Genomic DNA, 15658 nt, shown 5'->3' on the forward strand with positions numbered 1-15658 from the left:
AAAATAATAGAGTCCTCCAAAGAGAAACGGCGCTTATTTATTTAGCTCAACTTCAAATAGCTTTAGCTAGCTTCAAATATTCAATTTTTTTTTAACGGGACGTCGGAAAACTACTTGCAGTCGTGCTGCAACTGTAGTTTCGTGATGAAACATTACTACGCAGTTCTGAGAATCAAACGAAAAAGATTTGAGGTCCGGATAATTGTTCTATTAGTGGTTAGGACCCACAAGCTAGTACATAAATACAGTTTTGAGCGGAATCCCTTACTTCGATCAGGGAACTACGGATCGACACAAAACACATTTGTGACCAAAAATATTTTCTGATGTAATTCGTACTGTTTCAATCTTATCTTGATATCTCGTAAGGATAATCAAAAAATAATTCAAAAAAAAAACATTTCTTACTGTTTGAATAACTAGCATTTAAGAGCGTCAAAAACAACAATTTTCAAAAATACGAATAAAATTTTTCGCTCCATCTGCCAAACTACTGGACCGATTTTCATTAATCAAACCATTTTGGAATTTTTTTAATAACCTCTTTATTGATATCAAGTTTGTGACTTCGGAAATTTCAAGATAAATAAAAAATGTTCCGATAATGATATTGATTTAAAATAAAACCCGAATTAACGAAAAAACGGATTGTGAAGCTCTTTGCAGCTTATTACAAAACCCCAAATTACCGTGAAAAATGATTGTGAAGCTTTTTGCAGCTGTATTTATCAGTGATCAGTTAAAAGTCCTAACTTAGCACTAAGGTGTACTTCTGCACCATTTCGACCAATTTGCATTTGTTCCACTTTTCGAAGGATGCCCAGATATGATATGAAGCCAAAGAAGTCACTTTAAATTCTCTCAACGAACCGCTTTCAAGACCCATTGAAAAATACTGAGTTTTTTATTTGAAGCAAATGAAATTATTTCAATAACCAAAAGACGAAAAATAGTTTAAAATTTATTGGCGGAAGGTTTGAAAAGAACCGGTCAGCAAGTTAATTTTTACAGCGCTGCAATTTGCTGTGGGACGTTTTTGTTTACATTTGATCTTGTCAACCTCGAATCCATTTACTATTTACTGCTTATTGCGGCGAAAGTTACAATTTTCGATTTTTCCATTAATTCCTCTCATAGAAATTATAGAATTCAAAAGACATCAACGCATTTAACCTTCCCGCGCCGCTCGGGTCAATATGACCCGAAGCGTACATTCAATTCATCATAACTCGTGACAAAAAAATCGGAAAAATCTGAAATTTGGAACAATTATGCAGAGCCGCAGAATACACAATTTGTAGTACCAGATAACTTCCGGTGACCACCGGAAATGGCCCCATGAAAAAAACCGATAATATGCCGTTTGGGTCATATTGACCCGAGCACTTGCGCACGTTCCCCTGGCCACAAATAATAACCGATTTTGATGATATTATATTCGTTGTTTAGGTAATTTTATCTAGTTTCTCAACGTTATGAAATTAAGTCAATATGTTTAAGGAACTTACCAGTAGTCCATTTCGAATGAAAAAAGTCCAAAAAAAGAGCTCTTTTTGAAATGCTTATAACTTCTGAACGAATTATTTTTTTGAACTAACTTAACGATTTTCGAAATTGTTAAGAATTTACCTTTCTACAGATGTACAAATATGTGAGGGTCCAGTGGAAGGTTTGGCCGCTATTCCAGAACTTCCGGTAGAAAAAATTCTTTCTTCAAAAAAGACACCCAATTTTGGCTTTGCATCACTGTATCTCGCTTACCAATGGACCGATTCTCAAAATTCAAATTTTAGTTTTTTTTCGTCAACTTTATTATTATTTTCATTGAACATACTTGGTTCCTTAAAAATCTCAGTTCTTCAGTATATCGTAATGAATCTCACATCTTTTTTGCCATTTTTCAAACTTTCCCTCGAGTTGGTAGGCTTACGGGATTTTGTTAGCGTGATTTCTCTAAAATTTGAACTCAAATTGGCCACTTTTTATATACCTAGAGATTCATTAGAGTCTCCTCTTTCGATGGACATACTTTTTGTGTAGTGTTTCGAAAATTTGTAACAACGTTTTTCGAATTTATTGAAAGCTGTCAGATTTCAATCAGTTTGGCCGACATTTTCAGCAGGTTGGTGTACAAATCTCGCACCCCTCACGTAGCCGCGGGAGAAACAAATCCTTTAGCTCTCTTTTTGTCGCTCACCAAATCTACCACCCCACCCAGCAGCAGGAGGAACTGACATCTCGCCGCATGGCTTAGGTAATTAATTGTGCTGATGCTGATAACGTAATAAATGTTTTATTTTTGTAGGTATTGTTTGAATCTTTTTTGATATTTTTTATTACATAGGTACCTATATTTTATGGATGGTATTATACATTAATCCATTTTATTCAAGCACAATCTTCTGCAACTGTGAAATTTATTATTTTTATAACATTTTATTCTATTTTTATTATAGTCGTTTTAACACCTTTATGTCATTCGCGACGTATATCAACGATACAGTTGGCAGACAGTCATGGAAAAACTTATCCGGTACAACTGTGCCCGAACTCACGGATTTCTGATTTCAAATTTCAGCTTGAGATTTCAGATTCAGATTTCAGATTCAGATTTCAGATTCAAATTTCAGATTCAGATTCCAGATTCAGATTTCAGATTCAAATTTCAGATTTCAGATTCAGATTTCTGATTTCAGATTCAGATTCCAGATTCAGATTTCAGATTCAAATTTCAGATTCAGATTCCAGATTCAGATTTCAGATTCAGATTTCAGATTCAGATTTCAGATTCAGATTTCAGATTCAGATTTCAGATTCAGATTTCAGATTTCAGATTCAGATTTCAGATTCAGATTTCAGATTCAGATTTCAGATTCAGATTTCAGATTCAGATTTCAGATTCAGATTTCAGATTCAGATTTCAGATTCAGATTTCAGATTCAGATTTCAGATTCAGATTTCAGATTCAGATTTCAGATTCAGATTTCAGATTCAGATTTCAGATTCAGATTTCAGATTTCAGATTCAGATTTCAGATTCAGATTTCAGATTCAGATTTCAGATTCAGATTTCAGATTCAGATTTCAGATTCAGATTTCAGATTCAGATTTCAGATTCAGATTTCAGATTCAGATTTCAGATTCAGATTTCAGATTCAGATTTCAGATTCAGATTTCAGATTCAGATTTCAGATTCAGATTTCAGATTCAGATTTCAGATTCAGATTTCAGATTCAGATTTCAGATTCAGATTTCAGATTCAGATTTCAGATTCAGATTTCAGATTCAGATTTCAGATTCAGATTTCAGATTCAGATTTCAGATTCAGATTTCAGATTCAGATTTCAGATTCAGATTTCAGATTCAGATTTCAGATTCAGATTTTAGACTCAGATTTCAGATTCTGATTTCAGATGCAGATTTCTGATTATGGTTTCTGATTAAGGTTTAATTTAGAATTTAGAATTCGTAGTTAAGTATTTAGAAGTTTGAGTTACAAATAAAGAATTCAGAAATAAGATTTTGAAATAATAAATATAGAATTAAAAACTTAGAATTTAAAATTTTCATTTGAAAAATTTATAATTTTAATAAAAATTATCAAAACTCGTAGAAATTTCGTTTTTTCCATCATAATTCTTTATTCTAAACGCTTAATTCCTCAATTTAATTCTATATTATGAATTAAAAAATTTTAATTATAAATTCAAAATTTTACATTTTAAAATTTCAATTCTAAATTCTATATTCAAGATTCTGAATTCTTTATTTCAATATATTTTGATAGAGATTTCAGATTCTGAATTCTGGAATTCGGAATGCTGAATTCTGCTTTTTGATTTCTGATACAGAATTCAGTAACATATGAATGTAAAATCTAATACGGAATTTCCAGTTCTGAATACTATCTTCTGAACCAAGAATTATGTATTCTGAACTTTGAATTGTGAATTCTGAGTTCTAAATTTGAATTCTGAATATAAGTTTCCCATAATTAATTCTATTTTATAATGATATGGATTTTTAATACTTTAGATAAAGCTTTAATCAAGGCCGGAAAAATCATGGAATAAGAGGATGAATAGTGTACTTTAAAGATTTTTGGCGGCAGAGCTTAATCTCGGGACATCGAAGATATCATCTTCCCTTATTTTCAAGTTTCACTTGTATTTTAAATATAATGCTCGACGGAATTTAGTGTAAGAAATAATACTTTTCAAAAATATTCGAATAAGTTAAGTAGGTGATACAACTGAAAGAAAGATTGAAGCACTTAACTGGTTATGATAAATATTTATTAGCAAATCAATGACGATCCTACATTAAAACATTCATTACGTAGGTATCGGCATGAGCAAAATCAATCAAAATTCAATCTACAAGCCACGCGGCACGACGATTCCTCCTGTTGCTGCTGGGAGGTAAGTTTGGTGAGCGACAGGAGAGCTAAAGGATTTCGTTTCTCTTGAGACTACGCGAAGGGGTGCTAAAATAGTACGCCAACCGTCTGAAAATGTGTGCTGGACTGGTTGAAATCTGACAGGTTTCAGTATATTGGAAAAATGTTGTTACAAATTTTTGTAAAACTTCACAAAAAGTATACCAATCGAAAGGGCAGATTCTAATGAATCTCTTGGTATATAAAAAGTGGACAGTTTTAGTGGAAATTTCCGAGAAATCACCATGACAAAACCCCGAGAACCCATCAACCAAAGCGAGAGTTGAAAAATGTCAGAAAAGTTGTTAGTTTCATTCAGATATACTGAAAAACTGATTTTTTTTAGAAACAAAGTTTGTTGTATGAAAATAATAATAAAGTTGACGAAAAAAAACTAAAATTTGAATTTTGAGAATCGGTCTATTGGTAAGCGAGATACAGCGATGCAAAGCCAAAATGGGGTGTCTTTTTTGAAGAAAGAATTTTTTCTACCGGAAGTTCTGGAATAGCGGCCAAACCTTCCACTGGACCCTCACATATTTGTACATCTGTAGAAAGGTAAATTCTTAACAATTTCGAAAATCGTTAAGTTAGTTCAAAACAATAAATCGTTCAGAAGTTATAAGCATTTCAAAAAGAGCTCTTTTTTTGGACTTTTTTCATTCGGAATGGACTTCCAGTAATTTCCTAAAACATATTGACTTAATTTCATAACGTTGAGAAACTAGATAAAATTACCTAAACAACGAATATAATATCATCAAAATCGGTTATTATTTGTGGCCAGGGGAGCGATAACAAACTGCAGGTCAAATAGTCCCGAAATTTTTTTTTACAGATATTTTGCGAACGGCATGGGAAGGTTAAAGAAACGAAACTCTTTGGACTACGACTACATGATCAAACGAGCATTCAAGATGCGCTCGACTTGCATACAATCTATCTAGATACTTTAGCTGGGTTCCAATGCGTTGCATACTTTTAGGCGTTTTAAAACGCGTAACATAAGCAATGTTCGTTCGATGTTTTCCAGATTGAAAGCTCGGAGGTTGCCCAATTTCCATCATCGATTCATCGCACGCGAGATTTTTTTTTTCAAATTTTAAAATGATTTTTCAAGCTATTATACAAATTCCATATTAATTAATTTTTCCATATTTTTATTCCCTCAACAGTTTTTTTTTATAGTGACGGAATTTTAACATGCGAGGGAGAGCATAATAATCACTTTTAAAACATTTTTTACTCTTCCATGAAATTCCATTTCATCTTTTAGTTTTTTACCGTAATAAAACAATATTATGTAGCGTAGTTGAGTGAAATTTGAGTGTTAACGTTAATTTGAGGTGCTCATCCATTTAAACGTTTTCCTAAAGTAGAGTTTTAGAAAAAAAAAATACATGTTGACCTCACAATGCTGTTCTAAGATTTTTTCGTTCACCTGAAAATTTAATGAAGACTACGATAAATTCGTAATTATTTCTATACAGTACCTAAAATCATAACTTTTGGAATAAAATACGAATCAGAACCTTAATAAGATTATTTGGTAATAACAAATATTTTTATCTCGAAATAAAAAATTGAGGTTCGGCAAAAAGTTTCGAAAATTCAAACAGAACTGTTAAGCCGAACTAAGTCACAGATTTTAGTACACTCTTTTTACACTATTGCAACAATTGAAGCTGAACAGTATTACTATGGAGAATTTTGAATTCCAGTTTTTTTTATAATAAAATATTGAAATTGAAAATCAAAAGTGTTTTATTACAAATCATATAGAACTTAAATATGAATTCCTATTAAGTTTGCGAATTAAAATTAAAGATTTAAAGTTCAGATGCATATATTAATTTGATCATAAATTCGTACTTTAAAATTCTAAATCGATTTACTGATTCATGCAACTTTATCAGTGTCAAGAATTTTGCTTGTGTAGGCTAAAATTCATCATATTATAATTTTTATATTCAGTCTTTTTACATAGAAAAAAGTGGTTCTGACTTTCTTGGCCCTCTTTTTATGCTAAAGTCAGAAGCCATACAAAAAAAATTCAAAAAAATTGTTTATTCAATGATAAAAAAATCAAGTTCAAATATTAATTCATTTTATTTATAACACGCGATGAAGATACGATGTAAAGACATAATGTAATATCCACCTTTGGATTTTCCTTAATGCTTAAAAAACGTTAAAATATAATTATCTCTTCAATAAAATATCTCAATGTCCAATATGCCAGGTGTTTTTTTTACAAAATATTTGGGTTCATAAATTAACTCAGCTAAAGTTATTAAAAGTTTGACTTAATTTTATTCAATTTAGATAATATCGAAAAAATTAAACCAGTACACACTCAATTTTAGCATGGTTTGGTTCTGGCACTTGGGAACATGACCTATCATTTTCGCTTTTACAGGATCAATATAATCTGAATAACATCATAAAAAAGTTTTTACGCTCTTTAGAATATATAACAACAATTAAAAAATAGAATTAATTGAAAAAAAAACAAAATAATGTCAAAAACAATAAAAATTTCATTAATTTCAAAAATAAGTTCAATCAAATGACTTAAAAATAAGGAAAAAAATAAAAATGACAATACTACAAATCTGTCAAAAATGACATTCACAATGCCTAAGAGATGAACCAATGCAAACTGAAAATCTCTATAATATAGAAATAGAAATAGAAATAGAATTTCAAAAATTGACGAAAAAAAAAACGCTTATAACAACGGACCTATTTTCGACTGCTTCGGGAAATGGCTATTCTATTTTCCTAAACAAAAAAGTACATGTTACAATTTTTGACTGCTTTATCCTTTCAGTTCAAGGCTTTTTCTATCGAAACATATCGTCGTTTGTTGCAATGTAACAAGATTTAAGTCAAAAACGCGTTTCTTCGATCATTACTCTGGTCGGTATTTTGGATCACCTAGTTTCTATTTTGGACCACTCTCTGAACCTATTTTGGATCACCCTTAAACAAAATAAGTTTTTTTTTTCTAAAGTTTGCTATATTTACGACACCGATTGATGAAAATTTATGTGAATAATTCAGTTAATCTAGTCATTTCTTATTCTTGTACTCAAGTTTTGATTGTTCAATAAGAATAGAGTGAAAACAGAAAAACTCCTCCGTTATATAGTGTGTTTCAAACGTTTTGAAAATTCAGACAGTCAACGGCAATCTCGCCGAAGTTTGTTTTGCAGTTTTAAATACTGGCCAGTTGGCTTATCTTTAGGTTCAATTTTCAGAACGCAAATCTCCTTCAAACGACCCAATGATAAGTTGAGAAAGTCTGACATCATCAACTTCGCGACATCAATTGATGCATTTTGACTTCCAAAACCTTATTAGATTTGGTTTGGCATTAGATTTGTAGAAAACATAGATTCAAAATGATAAAAATGTGCGAAAATTCTTTTTAATCATCTAAAAGATAGGGGTTTTCCGCCGAAAAATTTACAAAAAAATAAGTTTTATCTTCAAAACAACTTTTGTTCTAGGAAATAAATTATCGTTGGAATAAATTTTTCAACAGTTTTTTTTTAATTGCATAAACACAGGGGCTTAAAAATTAGATTTTTAGTACTTTTTCGCTTGTAATTCTTATATATATTTATAGTTAAATATATATGGGAGAGTGGGGAATCATGGGCGACTTTTTTTCGTTGTTTCATAACTTCTTTATCATAAAAGATAAAATGAAAATAAATAATGGTATGATATTAATTTTCGACTGGATGATTTTTATTTTGAAGTTTTAAAGGTTAACGGCTTAATCAGTCATATTCTTGAAAATCGAAACGAATGATTTTTACTACTGTCCAGACGTTTCGGCTATTTTTTGTAGCCTTCTTCAGTGGAGAACTACAAATTTATTGTGATGATGTAACATTGTCATTTTTAGTTTTACATATTGAGGTTTTCTACTCACTAATTGTCAGGTTCGTTTTTCGTTTAGAGACTATTTTTGTTGGTAATTTTTGGCTGAATTTACTGTAGTGGAACTTTAAAAAATATGTTTTAGTTTGAAAAATTCGGTATATACTATTATTTTTCGACTCACTGCTTCATCAAACACACTGCGGCGCTTCACCATTCGACAGAACTATGCGGCAGCGCTTTGTTTACTGATGGAGATTTAAATTTTCTGTATTGGTGTTATGTTTGTGATTGGTTCTGGTTGTAACACTAACATTGTGTCGTGTTTTTCTTGTGTTTGTGGTACATTGTAATATGTTTGCGTAAGTTGAACTGAGATTGTTTACATCAGTTCTGAAATTGAGAGTGTTTTTTGTTGTATAGATATGGCACATCTCAAGGATCGGAAGAGAGCTTAGTCTTCGTGTCTTATCAACGAGCAGCTGACTTCCAGAGGATTCACACAAACAGACCCCGAGATGGTGAGCATAAGAGAAAAATGCACCGCTCTTCTAGCTCACATCATAGACAAAACTCACGTGATGGACCTGGAGAGGGCCAACGTCATTGATAAAACACGAAGACTAAGCTCTCTTCCGATCCTTGAGATGTGCCATATCTATACAACAAAAAAACACTCTCAATTTCAGAACTGATGTAAACAATCTCAGTTCAACTTACGAAACATATTACAATGTACCACAAACACAAGAAAAACACGACACAATGTTAGTGTTACAACCAGAACCAATCACAAACATAACACCAATACAGAAAATTTAAATCTCAATCAGTAAACAAAGCGCTGCCGCATAGTTCTGTCGAATGATGAAGCGCCGCAGTGTGTTTGATGAAGCAGTGAGTCGAAAAATAATAGTATATACCGAATTTTACAAACTAAAACATATTTTTTAAAGTTCCACTACAGTAAATTCAGCCAAAAATTACCAACAAAAATAGTCTCTAGACGAAAAACGAACCTGACAATTAGTGAGTAGAAAACCTCAATATGTAAAACTAAAAATGACAATGTTACATCATCACAATAAATTTGCAGTTCTCCACTGAAGAAGGCTACAAAAAATAGCCGAAACGTCTGGACAGTAGTAAAAATCATTCGTTTTGATTTTCAAGAATATGACTGATTAAGCCGTTAACCTTTAAAACTTCAAATAATAATGGTATGGTTTTCTACATTTTCAAGGTATCATAAGGTATTTTTTTAAATTTTTTAATAAGTTATTTTCCCCAAATTCTGACTGTTTGAAAAAAAGCAATATTTTTTGGATTTTAAAAAATGGTGGGGGAATGGTGGGCCACCAAATCCAAATTGACCAAATCACATACAAAATTTATGAGTTGACCCAAACTGTGATTTCCTAATTCATTTTGTTATTTAAAACCAATTTTCAGATAATGAAATAAAAAAGAGAGCTGTGTATGATTTCATAGATTTCAAAACCTGGCTCGCGAACGTTATGGCAAAATTTCTTATATAGGATGGACAAAATATTTTTCATAACTCTTCATTTGCCATAAGAAAAAATTGCAGGTAGGTAAAACGTATTTTAAGTTCTGAATGTGTATAAAAACATAAAAATATAGGTGATTCAAGATGTGTGGCCCACGATTCCCCACAAGCTATGATTTGTAAATTGGTTGCGTTTGTGTGACTTATTGATGTTTCATCAAAAATTCCCTTTCCACGTGAAAGATCATGAAAAAACTAACATTATAAGCGTATGAGCATATTTTTGTTATGCACTTTAGGTTCCTCATCGATGAAATTAGCGGGTGTTTTTTTAATTATGTAAGTAAATTTTTCTAACTTTTTTTAGCTTGATAAATAAAAGAAGCATATGATGCGTATTTCAGTCAACAACATATAGGAATATATGCTCACGCAAAGCGACGACGATGACAGTTGGTTTGAGATTTTTATCTCAACACACATGTGAGATATTAAAAGTGGCCCACGTTTCCCCATGGCCCACGATACCCCACTCTCCCCTATATTTTGTTAAAATTGTTCTAATATTAACTGAGATATTTCAAATGCTATAAGAATTAAACGCGTTACATATTTTCCGCTTAGTTGTTGTTTTTTTCAAACCCCTCCCTTAGACGGGGTTTAGATTTCGTCTCTTCTACTTAACAAAAAAAAAGAATTTCTCGAAAATCAACCCTGAATGTTGTAACTTCTAGACCAACCTGTCAATAATTATTCATGAAACATAAAAACTATTGACCTAATGAAATATTGGTGCATGGCCAGATGTGTTCATGTTTTTAAGCTTCTTTAAGCTGTAGCTTTTGACAACTGCTTATCAAAACAGTAACCCATCCCCCTAAACCTGGTACCGCAATAAAATGGAAACCAAAATACTGCGATTAATATCTCGGGATGCTAGCTGCTCGACCACCGAAGAGCTGTTTGGATTAGCAGATACATCAACGTATATGTGAAACTTTCTACGAATGAAGCAGGAATAAAAAATTATCCCCCAAAAAACAGCTCTTCATTTTTAACTTACTTCCCCAAACTTAAATCTGCCACGATGGAGGTAGTAGAATCAGATTTCCCAACAAAAAAAATCCCCCAAGAATATACTGTTATCAGCTTGAAGTGCAAGTTTGGCGTATTTACAAACTGTGACTTTTTCACAAACTTGAGTTGTCAATATTGGACTCAGGTTTGGGGGATGGGAGTTCTCAAATTTGAGCATTTTTGATTTTCAGTGTATAGATCATGGGATAGAACATGAATAAGGTTTAAAATATTATGAAAACATTGGAAGCGTTTTTTTAGCAACAGTATTCGACATGATGAAAACGAAAACGACCTAGTGCTTTTTTCTGTTGTTCTGTAACTCACTTTATTACAACTCGAACCATATATGGACTATATTTCAGTAAAATGCCTTCCAAATTATCGGCTCTCTGCAAAAAATCTTCTAAGTGAAGAAGAAGAAGAAATTTTATTTATTTAAAGAGGGGGTTTAAGTGAAATATTGGATAACTACATCTCATAAAACACTTTTCTTCAGTAGGTAGGCAACGTTTTTCATCCAGCAGAAATCAGGTCGTTGATTTATCATTAATCAGCTACCGGTTGAAGAACCACCGTTGATGACGCAACGTCTATCAATGATTGAGTTCAGGAACTGGTCCAATTCATTGACCAGACGTCCTGCTCTAGTTTAAATCTTCCGCATTTCTGGCTGATATATCCTATGCATTATTACCCATCAGATCGTCTGCAGCAGCAGCTATACGATATACACGCGTCCATCATTAGCTAACAGGTATTACCCATGACCGGCCACACATTTAGCGGGTTTCCTCCCCTTTGCTCAGCTCTACGAAGCCAGGCGGACGGAAAACTACCTCCCACAAAGTTGAGGCCTAAGATTTCCACCAATCTCAGGTTCCATCGAAGCTCCCCTAAGCTCTCAGCTGACTTGCTCCAGCCGATGGGGCAGTTTGTTTTCTTTAGATAGATCTAGTTTCGTTCCAATGGCGATGGGTTGGCTGGACATGACCAGCCAGCCACACTAAATTGTCCCTGCAAAATGCGATCATCCGCCGTCAGTCAACTCCAAAACCCCCGCACAAGCCTCAACCTTTTCCTGTGCGCTTCAGCCAAGATTGTCCTCAACCGGAGGAGAAAATTATCGCACTTGGTTATTAGACCGCTCGTGAATGACTTGATATTACCGCATTTCTCGGGTGTATTATTCAATTCTACTGGAACTTTCTTTTTCCACTAAGGTATGCATGAAGTTACCTTCGGAAAAAACGGAAAAAGGCCCTAAGGCTGACATGGTGATGTCCGAGGCCATTTGCGATGTGCGTTGGTCCATCATCCGTCAGTCCGATGAACGGGAGACCTCAACCCGGATCGGATCGATCGTACGTTTATGTTGCTCTAAATTGTTCCGTTCCGCAGCGCCGGAGTTAATCGGTGCGTATGATTTTACCTTACACACTTCTATCGGCATAGCAGTTTGATCAGTCGAACCGACAAATGTGTCATCAGATTCATCTGCCATTCAACTGACCTAAAACATTTGGTTTTGTGAATGAGACGGAGGAAAACAGCGTTATAAATATCTTGCTTATTATGTGCTCTGAGGAGTCATATGCATTAAAAAAAATTGATGGATTATAAACGACTTATTATTGCATATTTTACCTTTTTGCAATGGTAGAATTGAAAACATTATTGTAATGGTACAATGGAAAATTCCTAGAATTCCATGTGCCGAATCAGTCATTTCCCAGAATTTCTTTCCCAGAAATGTTTTCGTCAGAACACCCAGAAATAAGTTGCTATACCAAAATATTTTGTTGTAACCATTAGTTTTTTATTCGACATATTTATTCATAATATTACGTCTAGAATGAAGAGGTCTAGTCAGTACAATATAACTTCAAAGTAAGAACGTTGGAATTTAAATAGATAGAAAGAAATTTCTGTCTGTCTGCCTATCTGTTCCCTATGCCTATAGGAAAATTACTGAATTGATTCGCGCGAAACTTGGCAGGTGGAGACTTTTGAGGCCGGGGAAGGTTCTTCTAATGGTTTGAGAACCTCAGAATCGGAAGGGGGAGGGAGTTTTCCAAACAAAAGTAACATGTTTTTTATAACTCGAGAACTGATCATGCGAAAGGAAACAAATAAGGCTTTGTAGTGTGTAGAGGTGAGAAGATTTTTTCTGAAGATGTCTGAAGTTTGGACCTCTGCTTCCTTCTAGGGTGAAGGGGGGGCTCCCAGTTCTCATAGGGGAAAAGTTCATATAACGCCCCATGTGGCTAATACGCGCCACCCTTGTTTTGAAGAATCTGAAACATTTTAAGCCTGCAAAATATTAGGTACCAATTTGAACTAAATGCTGTGATTGGTCATGGCAAGTATGAATTTTTCCTTAAAATGCTCCTGTGTCGTGATAATTTCACAATTTGGGGTTTTTCTTCATTTCGATCTAATTTTTAAAACACTTTCAATAAGGTGTCACCAAGCAGAGAAAAACGAATAAGACAATATTTTCTGACACATCGATAGAGGAGAATCTAAACTATGATTTAATGCTAAAAAATCATACCGAACTCGCTAAGGTATGCATTTTATGGGTATGTTCTATCACGACCCATGCGCGCGCCAATCGTAGTAGGCTGAAAATAGCATTCATTTTTCAAAAAGGCCAATTTTCATTGAAAATGAACAAAAAGTCTAAAACCTTATTCTTAGCATTAATTCAGCCCAAAAAATCTACTTTTATTTTTTTTTTAATTTTGATTAGTCCATTTTGATTTTCTTTTCTGTCAAAGTGTCTGTAAGTATTGGTGTGTTTTCGGTCTTCGGCTGCTTTCGGGTGTGTTCGGCTGCTAGGCGCGTATTGAATACACAGCGGCGCATATTTGCAACACAGTTTTGTTCTGTTGCTTTGAAAAAGGTTTTTAAAAATCAAGTTTTTGAAACAACTATAGCAATTTGAGTAATAAAAAATCATAGGCATTTGTAGAAAACAATTTTCTTCAACGATTGCACCCATTTTTGGCACAACTTGTACATGCAATACATAGAAAATCAGCGATTCGCTTAGGTGGCGCATAATAGGGCATGTTCCCCTACATTTTTTTTATAACTCGAGAACTGAAAAATGGATCAAAATTTCGCATGTGAGGTGTATGAAATTGACAAAATGTTAGAGACAAAAACTGAATGTTATGATTGGGCTTGAATCTATATATTTTGAATGTTTCGAAAATTACATTTAGCAAATGTTTTTCCAAGAAAATTGAGTTACTTTGCACAGAGAATGGGGATATGAACTTAGCGTAGATCGACACACACACTGAACCTCGAAAATACTCAAACTTGAGAACTTCCACCCCCTAAATCCCAGAAAAAAATCGAAGAGCCATTGCTTTTATAGGTTTGATTCCCGTGATTTTTTTTTGTTTTGATTTCCATTTTATTGCGGTATCAGATTTTGAGGGGTGAGTTCTCTTGCTAAAGCTTAACTTTGGGATAAGCCGTCAATAGCCAAACCTGTAGGAAGAGAATTTCATTCAAATTGGTGGGAAAAGTTCACAAGTTTGGGCAAGGCCGTGCGAACGGGGAGGGGGGGGGGGAAGATTTTTTCAAAGTAAAATTTTTTCAGTTCAAGAAATGAATTTACCATAGTAAAGCGAAATTACTTCATCCCAAAAGGTGTTTATAAATAAGTGTCTACAAATATTTCGTAAAATTTTCTCGCCTCCAGCGGTTTTTTAGCCCAGTATCACTCTAAACCTATGAAATTTTATTCTGCAACAGTACATAACATTTACGAAACTAGTTTTTAACAATCAATTTCGATTTACAATTTAGAATAAAACCTTATCTTGTGTTTGAAATTGGTTTTTATAAAGAAATTTATCTTAACAAGTTCATCCAATATTACTTATCATTTTTATAATTTAAAAACATTTTCATATCATAATAAATTAAATGCTGATATGTAATATTCTTCAAGAGACCAACCAATTTAAACATCAACTTTAATTTGTGATTTTCCCAAATACTCAAGTCGACATTGAAAGGATTTTGATATATTACACAAGGCTACCAAATTCACGTTTAAATCACGTGCAAAGAATTCAAGAGCCAATTTTGATTAATTTTGATGTCTTGCAACTTTTGAAAATATGCATAAATTATATAAGAAAATTCTTTACTTTTCTGATAACGTTTTGAAACATTTCAAACAAATTTAAAACAAAGGTTTTTTCCCCCAATACCGTAAGTCACTTTGACTTCTGCAAAAGAAAACTTATTAAAATTTTCCATTTGTTCGCTTTGCCCAATTTTGTAAAATAATAAATATCAAACGAACTTTTGAAAATGTATTACCTTAATTGCATTTGAGATTTTTTTTAAAGCAAAAATCAGATCGTCTTGCTGATTTCGAGAAGTTTGTTTATTTGAATCATCAATTGAATTCTATAAAAAAAATTAGGCACATTGAAAAAAAGAAATGAATAAAATTAAAAAATAGCGAGTAGAATTTGATAAGAATGATTTTTATCACATGACATCAATTTGTTCCTAATGAAAAAAAAAATTATATTCATATTCTTGACAAACTTAAGAAATGTTTATACTTAAATAACATGACTTTTACCGACAAGGCCAATCAATTGAGTTAACATTTTATTAGGTATAATTTCCAAAAAAAATATACCAAGTTATATTGTATTTTTTTCAAAATAAATTTAACGAATTTTATAGTCAAACTTTCAA

The 15658-nt window shown here is 32.9% G+C and overlaps 1 protein-coding gene across 1 annotated transcript in view; it reads left to right on the forward strand.

Annotated features, from left to right (window-relative positions):
• Positions 1 to 15658, forward strand: part of LOC129755917 (uncharacterized) — a 220027-nt gene that overhangs the window by 153988 nt on the left and 50381 nt on the right. The window lies entirely within an intron of this gene.

This window comes from Uranotaenia lowii, chromosome 3, assembly GCF_029784155.1.
Source record: "Uranotaenia lowii strain MFRU-FL chromosome 3, ASM2978415v1, whole genome shotgun sequence".
Taxonomy (NCBI): domain Eukaryota; kingdom Metazoa; phylum Arthropoda; class Insecta; order Diptera; family Culicidae; genus Uranotaenia; species Uranotaenia lowii.